The sequence below is a fragment of the Saccopteryx bilineata genome, chromosome 10 (genome assembly GCF_036850765.1).
Source record: "Saccopteryx bilineata isolate mSacBil1 chromosome 10, mSacBil1_pri_phased_curated, whole genome shotgun sequence".
Lineage (NCBI taxonomy): Eukaryota > Metazoa > Chordata > Mammalia > Chiroptera > Emballonuridae > Saccopteryx > Saccopteryx bilineata.
In genome coordinates, this window is record NC_089499.1 from 58,318,778 (window position 1) to 58,330,754 (window position 11,977).

Sequence of the window (11,977 nt, forward strand, 5' to 3'; positions counted from 1 at the left end):
CAGGATTTGCTGAATAATGGAGCTAGGAGAGCCCAGGGCACTTGCCCACTCTCAGTTCCCCTTTATGGGAGGAGTGGCCCAGCTTTCCGCCCCACTCCATAGCTGGGGGCGGGGTGGGCTCTCCTCTTCTCCCCCAGCAATCCTAATGCCCAGGCCCAGGGGAGGCTCCAGCCTCAGCAACATTCCCTTGTTCCTGAGACCCACTGGAGGAGGCTGCCTCTCCCAACCGGCAGAAGCCAGGGCCTGGGGCTGCGGGCAGGAGCTGACTGGACTCAGTGTTGGAAGGCAGCAGGATCTATACATACTCACTGTACAGTGCAAATAAGGGGGTAGGAAACTCCTTGGGGACAGCCCCCCCCATCACCTAGCACAGGCTCCCTCAGGCAACCAGAATGGGTGGGTGGACAGACTGACAGAAGATGGAGAAAGGGGGTGGCAGGGGTCACAAGGCACCAGCCCCTTCCACTTTCCTGGGCTGCCTGCGAGGGGGAAGGAGCTCCCTGGCACTGGCTGTGTGGAAGGTGGGGGTGAGGTAGGGTGGGTAGGAGGTACGAGGCCAGAGAAAGACAGGCTTGCATGTGTGTTCATTTAAATGCGCATGTGTGTGTGTGTGTGTGTGTGTGTGTGTGTGTGTCAGTGTGAGTGTGAGTGTGTGTGAGAGAGAGTATATATATGTGTGTGTAAAATGAGGGAGTCCTACTATGGGCAGGGGCTGAAGTCGGTGGGGTGACATTTAAGGCTTCCTTTCGACTCTGGGTGTCTGTGCCCCTGACCCACCCTGTTTCGTGGGACCAACCTTGGCTCTGTCTCTCCACTTATGTGTCTGAGAGGCGAAGAAGAGATCAGCCAATCACTATGCAGGGAAGAGAAGACTTCTGCCTGCCCTGCCTCCCAGTCAGGGGGAGAGACCCTCAGGCCACCCTCATCTTCCTGAGGCACAGGGAAGCTCCACCAGCCACACCTTCCATCCAGCTGGTCAGCTTGGAGCTGGGCACTGTGTCCCTGTGGCACTTCTGTCTGGGAAGTCAGGCTTCATCAATTAAAGGCCATCACAGAGGAGTCAAGTACAGAGATGACATTAAATGAGGGACAACCAATGTAGGGGCCACCACGTCCTACTGACTATTGCTAGCAGCTTTTATCACCAGAGTTCTTTGTAGCAACTAACAATTCTCATTTAAAAGTCTAAAATCATTAGGTGAAGATCTGTATTGAAAAATTCACCAAATTTCATGGTCAGCATTTCCTGTATGACAAGAAAGACTTCCATGTAATTCCGAGCTTGTGATCAGTTGCACAAGTCTGATAATTCTGTTGGACTCAAATTGCAAAAGAACTGTGACCAGAATAAAACGCTTGCCCTCCATTTCAGGAGTACCCATACTGGGGACACAGTCTATCTCTAGAGTCATACAGCTGGAGAACAGACAGAACTTAATGAAACAACCTTTGGACAGAGTTTTTCGCAATTTCTTGGATCATGCACATGTGTGCACACCCACACATGTAACTGTATGTGCACGTGTTTCCTTTCTAGCTTCGGGCCAGGGCAGTGCATTGGGTTAGTGTTAGCTCCTTTGAGCCACGGGGGTCCTGGCTTTTGTTGGTCAGCCAAGAAGAGATGATCAAACCCTGGAGAGGGGGCAAGCAGCCTCAGCCAGGCCTGCATGCAAATGAGACACAGGCCTGTGCAAGCCTTTGAGAAGCTCTGCTGAGGCATGGCCAATGACAGTGACTCTGCTCGGGGCGCAGCTGGGAGCATGTGACACTTCCCAGAAGGCAATGCTGCACCAGGATTTCAAAGGTGCAGTGCTTGGTTTTAGCACCCATTTCTAGGAATTTAACCAAAAGAGAGCTGTAAAACACAAGCCCAAGCGGTCTGTCCTGACCTGGCAAAAATGATAAAAACCAAACTGTTGCCTTGGCCAGATGGCTTGAGGGGTTAGAGCAGGGGTCTCAAACTCAGGCCCACGGGCCGCATGCGGCCCGCCCACCAATTTTGTGCGGCCCGCAGACTGGCCCGCAGACTAATCCACGAAGTTTGATTAGTCTGCGGGCCGCACAAAATTGGTGGGCGAGCCGCATGCGGCCCGCGGGCCGCGAGTTTGAGACCCCTGGGTTAGAGCATCATCCTGAAGCTCAGAGGTTGCTGGTTTGATCCCCAGTCAGGGCACATACAAAAACAGATAGATGTTCCTGTCTCTTTCTCTCTCTCTCTCTCCCTTCCTCTCTCACTAAAAATCAATCAATAAAAAAATTTAAAAAAAAAACAACAATAAACTGTCTACCAACAGGGGAGGGTGCAGTAAAAACTGGGACCATAGAAGATCCTGTGAGCAGACCTGTGTGTGTGGGGAGCAGATTGGGGGTGACGCGGAAGGGCTTGTGATAGCAGGGACACCGATGTCATCAGAAGGATCTCAGCACCAGTTGCTGTCCGAGATGATGGAGCCCAATCAAGGCAGGAGTCCGTGGGGTGGACAAAAGTGGCCCCACCCATTTAAGAGAAGTCACTGCCACCCTGTGCCTCCACTGAACACAAAGCTCAGCTTCTCATGAGCATTGAGGCCCTTAGTGCCCTGAGGATGGCCCTGTCCCTGGAGGTACTTGGCCTTCACATCCATCTCTATGCCTATGTGCCAGACTGGTGACGATAATCCTGAGAGAACTGCAGAAAGTGTGGTGGGGGCACGACCATCCTGGCCTACTTGGCAGTCTCTGGGGGTTGTTCTCAAATGGAGGATTCAGAGGGCACCTGCCATAGTGGGCGCTGGTGAATCTGAGCGGAAGTCAGAGGAGCGCTCAGGCAACAAAGGACCCTGGTGCCTTGGCTCTCATACAGTAATGACACAACACCAAGAAGAGCAATTGCTTACCCCTCTCCAGGGGCGCTGAAGGTCCTCCTTGAGCCAGGCACAGGATGGGACCCAGAGATCACCAGAACCTGGTGGCCTAGTGGCCATGAGTCACCAAAATTTCTGCCTGGCAGGGCCTGTCCAGAGCTGCAACCTTGTTTGATCACTGACAGTCTGCAGTGGGGCACTCATAGCTTCCAGAGCCCCGCACACAGCAGGTGTTCAATAAATGCCTCTTATGTGACTGGCATATAAAAACACATTGTTTACTTCAGGAGAGGAGGCAGCCATGGAAACCAAGGCACAGGGAGGCAGAGACTTCTCTTAAAAGGGGTGGGGCCAGAACTCTGAATCTGCTCACTTTTGTCCACCCACAGACTCCTGCCTCGATCAGGCTCCATCATCTCGGGCAGCACCTGATGCTGGGATCCTTCCGATGACATCTTAACAGGGTCCCTGCTATCACAAGCCCTTCCATGTCACCCCACAATCTGTTCTCTACATAGCGGCTGGGTGGTCTCTGAATGAAGGGGAGCTCAGGACCAGTGGGCGTGGGCCTCACCAAAGTAACACACAGGACAATTAACAAAACAACTTCTCCTTCAGGTCGAGACAAGTCTCAGTGGGAGAATGACTATGAAACATCCTTGCCAAAAAATTCAAACCTGAGTCAGACCCATGGTGGTGCAGTGGATAAAGCGCCGACCTGGAATGCTGAGGTTACTGATTCGAAAACCTGGGCTTGCCTGGTCAAGGCACATATGATAAGCAACTACTACAAGTTGATGCTTCCCACTCCTACCCTCCCTTTCTCACTCTAAAAAAATCAATCAATAAATTTAAAAAAAATTAAAAATAAATTCAAGCCTGAATCTGCTCATACTTCTAGATCTACCCACCAACTAAGAGGACAAAGGTCCCAGAACACATAAAAGAATGCCCAAGGGCCCCATCAACAGAACCCAGGCTACAGGAAACCCCACTCATTCCTTCAACAGATTTAAATGAAAAGTAAACAAGACAAACAGAGATTGAAGGCAACTGTCAGTCAAATAAGTTTGTAAATATGATATATATGTTTGCTCGCTTATATTTTGCATCGGATGTGGGGGACAGGCTATAAATAGGCAGGGTCCTTATAGCCTATGGCTTAGTTTTAAGACTAAGCCTTTCCTGACCTTTCAATACTAAGATCTTCACAACACTAAGCTTTTCCCCACACCCTTGACTGTTGCATGATGTGGGGTGGTGCACTCTTATGAGGAATCCCATTTATGCCTCAGGTGGCTTTGTATCAGAGATTTCCTTATTTGTATATTGGATTAAAGGTTTTGACTTCTACACTATAAAATGAGGGCAGACCTGGGGCTCTCGCTCTCTCGATTTCTGAAATTAGCATTGCAGCAGAGAGGCAGCCAAGATGGCGGAGTGCTGAAGGAGAAGCCAGTTTGTGCAGAGAGGAGATAGGGAACAGAGGTGAATAAGGCTGTTGAGGTAGAAACCTTTGATTCTAGGAATACTCGGATGAGTCAGTGGCTTTGGGAGTCCTGAATGGAAAGGGAAGTGTTTTCCCACTGTGTGTATTTCTCGCCCAGGAGGTGTGAGCTAGGATTAAAGGTAATGACCCATCAGTTCTTGGCTCCATTGTTTCATTACCGTCTGTCTGAATTGAATGTGAACCTGCACAGGCCAGGAGGCTCTGATGGTGGCTGTGGCTACTGGCTTTAGAGCAAGCTATAGATTATGAGAGCATAATGTATGTATCTTATTTAGATCCTCAAATTCAAATACTTACTGAATATTTGATGATGTTAAGTAATCATTGCTTGTTTGTCGGATGTGACAAAGGTCCTGTGGTTAGGTTGTTTAAAACAACTCTTTCAGAAACACATATTATAAAATTGATAATAAAATAAAGGATATTTGGAACTTGGTTTAAAATAACCCTAGGGGTTACGGGGGCAGACAAAACAGGAAAAACAAAGTTCAATAATTTCTTCTGGCCAATTTTGCACATTTCAAATTTTCCATAACAAAAAAAAAAGTGTTTTGTCTGTTTTGAATCTCAATGTCTCCACTATAGGAGGAGGGAAAGAAACTAGGGTGGGGGACCCTCTGAGGTGGAGAGCCAGTTCCAGGTTGAGGGATTTCAAACCATTCCACAGAAGTTTGAGGTGTTATGCAAATGCTTGCTACTGGATTCCTTTCAAGTACTCCTTCTACCAGTTTTTTTGGGTTTTTTTTCAGAGAAAGAGAGGAATAGACAGGGACAGACAAACAGGAACGGAGACAGTTGAGAAGCATCAATCATTAGTTTTTCATTGCGTGTTGCAACACCTTAGTTGTTCATTGATTGCTTTCTCATATGTGCCTTGACCGCGGGCCTTCAGCAGACCGAGTAACCCCTTGCTGGAGCCAGCAACCTTGGGTTCAAGCTGGTGGGCTTTTTGCTCAAACCAGATGAGCCCGTGCTCAATCAGGCAACCTCAGGGTCTCGAACCTGGGTCCTCTGCATCCCAGTCCAACGCTCTATCCACTGCACCACTGCCTAGTCAGGCCAGTTTTAAAAAAATCTCAATTAAAAGGTACCCACCTTACACCCAGATGTGGCAGGAGTCAGGTAGTCTGTGGCCAGTGCAGCCCACACCCTATTTTTGATCGTCTGTGAAAGATAAGTACATAATCGAAAGTTAGGGTTTAGAAACTTTTGCAGCAATTTAACACAGTGACTTTTTGTCTGCTGAGTCTCATAATATAAAAAAGGGTTTAAATATTATGTCTACTTTTTTTTTTTTTTTAAATGAGAGTAAGGGAGATATAGAGACAGGCTCCCGCATGCACCCAGACCAGGACCAACTCAGCACCCTTGTCTGGGCTGCTGGCAGACAAGCTATTTTTAGTGCCTGAGGCAGAGGCTCAAGGAAGCCATCTCAGTGCCTGGGGCAATGTGCTCGAACCAATCAGGCCATGGCTGCGGGAGAGGAAGAGAGAGAGAAGGGGGAGGGGGAGGGAGGGGGGGAAGCAGACTGTCACCTCTCCTGTGTGTCCTGACTGGGAATCAAACCCAGGACAGCCTCATGTTGGGCCAATGCTCTACCACTGAGCCAACCAGCCAGGGCCTGTCTATGTTATAACAGCTTTTACTGGATTTCTTTAATTGGCATATGAGAGATTAAATTTTAAAACCCAAACAAATGACCAGTCCTTCACCACAGAGTCTGGTGTCCTACCAAAGACCCCAGGTCAAATCCTCCCTTCCCACAGTCTGCAGCTGGGGCTCTGGCACTGTCGAAAAACATAGCACTGACTAGAAACTGCGAAGCCCGCTTGATTTTTTTAATCCATGTTCACTGTGCACTACCACAGGACCGGAGCCACACTCTGCCAAAGGCCAGCAAGGCCCAGGAGGTGCCAAGCACCTACTCTTCAAGGCGTCATCACCAGCCATGGTGTGACAGCACTACCAGACCACCTCCAGAAGCAGACTAGCGGGCAGTGCCCACACTTTCATTTATATACCACTGGCACAGAGGTGACACATTAGTTAGCCAGCCAACTTCCACACCCGTCTGCATGGGCTTAACTGCAGGGAACCTAAGACTGCGAGGTGAGCTGCTTTGAAAAAGACCTCCTGCTTCCTCGTCAGCTACGAGTTCTTCTCACTGAACTAAGTGTAAGAATTAGGAGGCACTGGAGCTCCTGTCAGACCCCAGCAAGCACCCGTGACCCCTGGTTTCCAGAGTGTGCTCATGATAATAGCCATGACCATTGTTCTTAAGACGACATTCAAAGAAAACATCACAAATGTGAACTGATAAGATAAACACACTAATGTGCAATCTTTGCATGTGTTTTATATGTTGGGGTTCCATGTTCAAGCTTCACTACTTAAAAAAAAATGAAAGGAGCTGGTTCAAAATCATTTGGATTGCAATCCTAACTCTACCATTTGCGGTTTAGCAACTCCGGGCCTCAGTTTACTCATCTAAAAATGGGAACAGAGCCACCCATTTCATAGGTTCTTTTTAGGAGAACAAATAGCTAAAAACACATGTCAGAGAATTAAAAGTGCAGAGCCAAAAGCATGTGATGATCCATTATCCATTTTCTCCTCCATAAAGCACAGACAGCGATGCTGCAACTATGACCAATAATACTACAAATTAATTAAAGTATCACTGATCAAAACATATATCAGGCCTGACCTGTGGTGGCACAGTGCGATAAAGTGTCAACCTGGAATACTGAAGTTGCCGGTTCAAAACCCTGGGCTTGCCCTGTCAAGGCATATAAGGGAGTTGAAGCTTCCTGCTCCTCCCCCCTTCTCTCTCTCTCTCCTCTAAAATGAATAAATAAATAAAAATAATTTTGAAAACAAAACAAAACATGTATCAGTAACTCTACTACGTGTGCCCGACAGGGTGCCCCCTGCCCCAACCCCTGAAGTCTCCAGGAATCCTCCCTACAGCCCTGTGAGGCTAACTTTCTCACCCTGTGTACAGATGGAGCTTTGTGAGAACAACAGTAGCCACCTCCTCTGCGTTCTGAACTTTCTTTGAGGCCTCAATGTGACAGCACATGTGAAAACCAATGCAAGTCACATGGGTTGTGACTTCAGAGGGTTTCAGCAGGAGCAGCAGTAGTAAGGTAGAGTTAAGCCTGTGGCCACACCTGTGAGATTTCCTGGGTCAGCCCCTCCTTACTGGAGCAGAGAAAATGTTTGCAGTACGGCCCTCTTGGAAGCGGTTGGTGCAAACCTTCAGTGTGGCTCCTGGGTCCCCAGTTCAAAGCGAATGTGACTGTTGACTCTGTGCAGCTCACCAGCTGGAGCAGAACACAGGTTGGGGGAGGACCGGGGGCAGGGTGCTCCCAACTTGGGCAGGCGCCAGGGCCCTGGAAGGCAGCCAGTACTTGCCAGAAGCGGCTTGCTCTTCACGAGACAATGAGTCCACTGTTAACCGCAGGGCCTTGATTAATATTTGCAAAAGGACGAAGTGGAAAATTCCACCTGTGTGGGTGGAGGTAGGACCTGGGACATGTCAACAACCCCAATAGCCTTGTTCTTTCAGGATGGACTCGGCAGAGACATAAAGGTCTGCTAGGAGTGACAGAACCTGAGGGTGTCATTACACTTGGGTCCAAAGGAATTTCCCTATTTGGATCATAGACACATTAATTTTTTATTGTCCTGCCTCCCTTGCCCCTAAACTTACACAGCACCTTCAAATGTTTCAACTTTCCTCCTATCTCTTCAGAGTCACTCAGCCTCGGCAGTCCAGCAGGGCCGATGTCCACAACACATTATGGGGCAGGGGGGATAACTAAGGCTCCGAGACTCCAAGAGCCTCACCAAAGGCTGCAGCTGGTGAGTAGCTCAGCCCAGGGATGTAGAACCCTGGACTCTTGACCTCCAGCTGTGACACAGGGCCTGTGCAAGAAGGTCTGAGGTCAGGGGCCATGGGCACTAGAAAGAGTGGTCTTCGAGCTCCAGTAGAGGCCCTGACCTTCACTCACCAGAGCAGGAAGAGGAGCAAGCCCAAACCTACTCTCTCAGGTGGGCAGGCTTAGGTGCTGGCCTTGGAGGAAGGTGTGCATTCAGTCAACCATTCGACTATTTAACGAGTGCCTATCGAGTACCTGACACGAAAGCACACTGCATGGTGGCTCTTTCAGACACCCAGACCCAGCAGAATTCATGACAGCAGGAGGAAGGTCAGACAGAATATCTCCAGCGGTTGCTTTCCTCATAGAATTGAGTCACCTCATTTAGCCATTGCCTACACATTCTCATCTGCTAATTTACCAGAACAGGAAAACGAGGCTGAGCAGGATAGTAACTCGCCCGATGTCACAGAGAGAGAGAGGAGGCTGAGACCTCCTATCCCACAGTGGCCCTGCCTCCAGTTTATAAAGCCACAACAGTTCCAGGCTTAGGTATTCTGGAAGGTACACATGGAGTTCCTTCCAGAAGGCCACCTCAGAGGCTAATCAGCCAATCAACAAGGACCTCTCACAGAGGAACTCTTTTTGAAATAACCCTCCAAGCAGTGTGGAACCTCCCCAGAAGACAGGCAGACACACCTTGTTTGCTCACAGAGAATAGGTGTGGCTGCAGGGTTCACCTCTGCACCCCACTCTGTAATCCTGTCTACATAGCTGGCCATGGCACCATCCCCACCCTTCAGAGAGCCAAGGCCAGAGCAGTATCATATCTCTGTGCCCACACCCCCTCAAGCCTGGATCCAGGGCAGTGGATGGAGGGGACTCAGTCTGTGCCCCACATCAAAGCCCAGAACCCCTCCTTCCCCTCCTACCCACATGCTCAGCGACCTCAACACCACCCTTACCTCACCCTTCCTCTCTCCTTTGCCCACCAGCTTCTTCCCTAATCTCCTCCCCTCTCTACCACCCCCTCTAAATGTCTACCTCACAAATCCTAGCTCCAGGCTTGACCCCTCTGCATCCCTGGCTGTCCCCAAAGCCCTTGCATTCAACAGTCCCAAGTTCCCACAGCAGGGCCTGTGCTTTGGTGCACAGCTGAAAATCCAGCACAGCTCAAAGCCTGGCCCACAGCAGAGACTCAGCATATGAAGTGTCTTGGTTAGCCGCTACCTCTTCACTGGTCTCAGAGGAGCTGGCCTCCCACTGTCCAGCAGAGCTACCCAGGCAGCCTTTCTAAAACTGAAAACTGGCCACTACCTAAACCTCTGCTCTGGTTCTTGGCACCATGGGACAAAGTTCATGATTTCAAGCTGGCACATGAAGCTGTTTCCCTCGGCCCTTCCACAGCAGGGCAGGCACACGTACGTGCCCTTGAACATACTCTCACAGCTCTCACCCTCAGTCCAAGAGGACCCATCAGCCAGCACCCATGTGTTCTTCACCTTTGCACCCCAGTACTAGCTCCCAGAAGGTGTTTGCTAAAAAGACAGACAACTATTAGAGTCAGAAACGATCTCAGGAACCACAGGGCTCAAAGCAACTCGGAGAGGTTGAGCAAAAGTTCCCAGGGTCATCTAGCCCCTGGTAAGGGTGAAGCAACAGCTACACCTGAACCACTCTCCTGGGTCAGAAACCAGGCCAATCCTATGGAAATGTCACCTAGAACCCCATATGCATGTATGCCAGAGCCCCCAGTTGACCTTGAGGTTGGGCCCACTCCAAGCAAACCCAAATCTGAAGCCAGCAGGTGGGCCAGGCTTGGCACACAGTAAGACTGAGCAAAAACAGCAGCTTGACTAAGTCAACCTCCTGCCAATTCCACCCATAAGACCCACATTCCTCTCTAGGTCTTGTTCTCCTCATCTGTAGAATGCAGCTAACTCAACTTACAAGTTTAAGTGATTTTCATTGGCCACACCAATCTTGTCCTTTGCAAACAGAGAGGGCTGGAACAGCAGAATTCCAAGCTCCCCAATCTACTGTTAGCCCCGCTGATTTCTGTTAACCTTTCTCCAAAGCATTGTATCTGGGGTGGGGGCTGGGAGGGGTGGGAGGGTACCCATCACCTGTGTCAGAATTACCAGGGAGTGCCTGTTAAATGCAGATCTCAGACCCAGCCCCACCTGAGGGTTGGTAGGAATCTCTGAGTGCCTGCACAGAGTTTGCATTTAAGGCAATCCTGAAAAATCCTGAGTAGTGAAACTGGAGAACCAAAGTTCCAAACCAGATCAATCCTCTAGAAATGCCACCCCAGACGCCTGCCACATGTATTCATGCAGGGCCCCCAACTGAGCCTGAGGCTGGACCCACTCCACGCTGGCCCAAAGCTGAACCTGGCAAGTGGGCCACACCAAGCACACAGTAGGGCTGCAACAAAAACAGCTTTGGGAAAACCAAGTTTTAGGGTCAGGCCTCATTTTGAGGAAAGCTACATTTACGAGAAAAACATGGGCAGGGGAAGGGAGGATTTGTGTTACCCTAAATATCATAGAACTTGCCCTGGCTGATTGGCTCAGCGGTAGAGCGTCGACCTGGCGTGCGGGGGACTCGGGTTCGATTCCCGACCAGGGCACACAGGAGAAGCGCCCATTTGCTTCTCCACCCCTCCGCCGCGCTTTCCTCTCTGTCTCTCTCTTCCCCTCCGCGGCTGAGGCTCCATTGTAACAAAGATGGCCCGGGCGCTGGGGATGGCTCTGTGACCTCTGCCTCAGGCGCTAGAGTGGCTCTGGTCGCAATATGGCTACGCCCAGGATGGGCAGAGCATCGCCCCCTGGTGGGCAGAGCTTCGCCCCATGGTGGGCATGCCGGGTGGATCCCGGTCGGGCGCAAGCGGGAGTCTGTCTGACTGTCTCTCCCTGTTTCCAGCTTCAGAAAAATGAAAAAAAAAAAAAAAATCATAGAACTTTTAGTTCGTGCAAAGAACTAGAAGTTTTAGGGTCAGGCCTCATTCTGGGGAAAGCTACATTTACCAGGAAAACATGGGCAGGGGAAGGGAGGATTTGTGTTACCCTAAATATCATAGAACTTTTAGTTCGTGCAAAGAACTAGCTCTGGCAAGAACTCATTAAGGCTTTGACTGCCCCTGTCCTTTTGCCCCAGGGGGCCCTCCGTTGTGTTAAGTAGTGCCCCAGTCCAGTCTCAGCGTCCAGCCGGGTTCCTCCCGACTCACCAAACCTCCGGCCTGAGGCCTCCCGAGGCTGCAGCCAGGGCCGTGCGGAGCGGGAGCCGGGCCACAGACCACGCCGCTATGAGCACAGTCGGCCGGGCGTCGGGGCACGTACGTACCCTGCTACTCACCTCGGCAACTGGGGCCGGGTGCCGGGACAGTAGGCTGTGGCAGAGCAGGAGCGGGAGCTGGAGGAGCCGGCGGCGGCAGTCCGATCCCTGCCCGGCTACACTTCAACTGTTAGCGCCGGCGCACCGCGCGCTCTCCGCAGCCAGGAGTGGAGCCGCGGGCGTCTCGGAATCGGCCGACTCCGGGCGGGGACCGGAGAGCCCGGCTGGCGAGCCGGCTCCCGCGGGCGGGGCGCGCGCAGCCCGGGGCGTGAATGCAATCGTGCACCTGGCTCACTACACGCACGTGTGCGCGGGGTCTGAACTCACCGCCCCTGCGCGTGCTCTGCCCGCGAAGGGTCCGAAGCCGCTCGTACCCGACCCATCCCTCCGCATTGGGCAGCCGA

The 11,977-nt window shown here is 51.0% G+C and overlaps 1 protein-coding gene across 4 annotated transcripts in view; it reads right to left on the reverse strand.

Annotated features, from left to right (window-relative positions):
- The window catches only part of CHDH (choline dehydrogenase), a 55,859-nt gene extending 43,884 nt beyond the window's left edge, over positions 1-11,975 (reverse strand). Inside the window, exons 1-2 of one of the 4 annotated variants that reach the window (XM_066245995.1) lie at positions 11,595-11,975; positions 5,449-5,517 (exon numbers count right to left, since the gene is read on the reverse strand). The gene's annotated coding sequence lies outside the window, so the exon portion shown is untranslated. Of the gene's footprint in view, positions 1-5,448; positions 5,518-7,526; positions 7,599-11,582 lie in introns of those variants that run through there. The other 3 variants (XM_066245998.1, XM_066245996.1, XM_066245999.1) reach the window with 3 other exon arrangements.
- Positions 11,976-11,977: the final 2 nt, after the last annotated feature.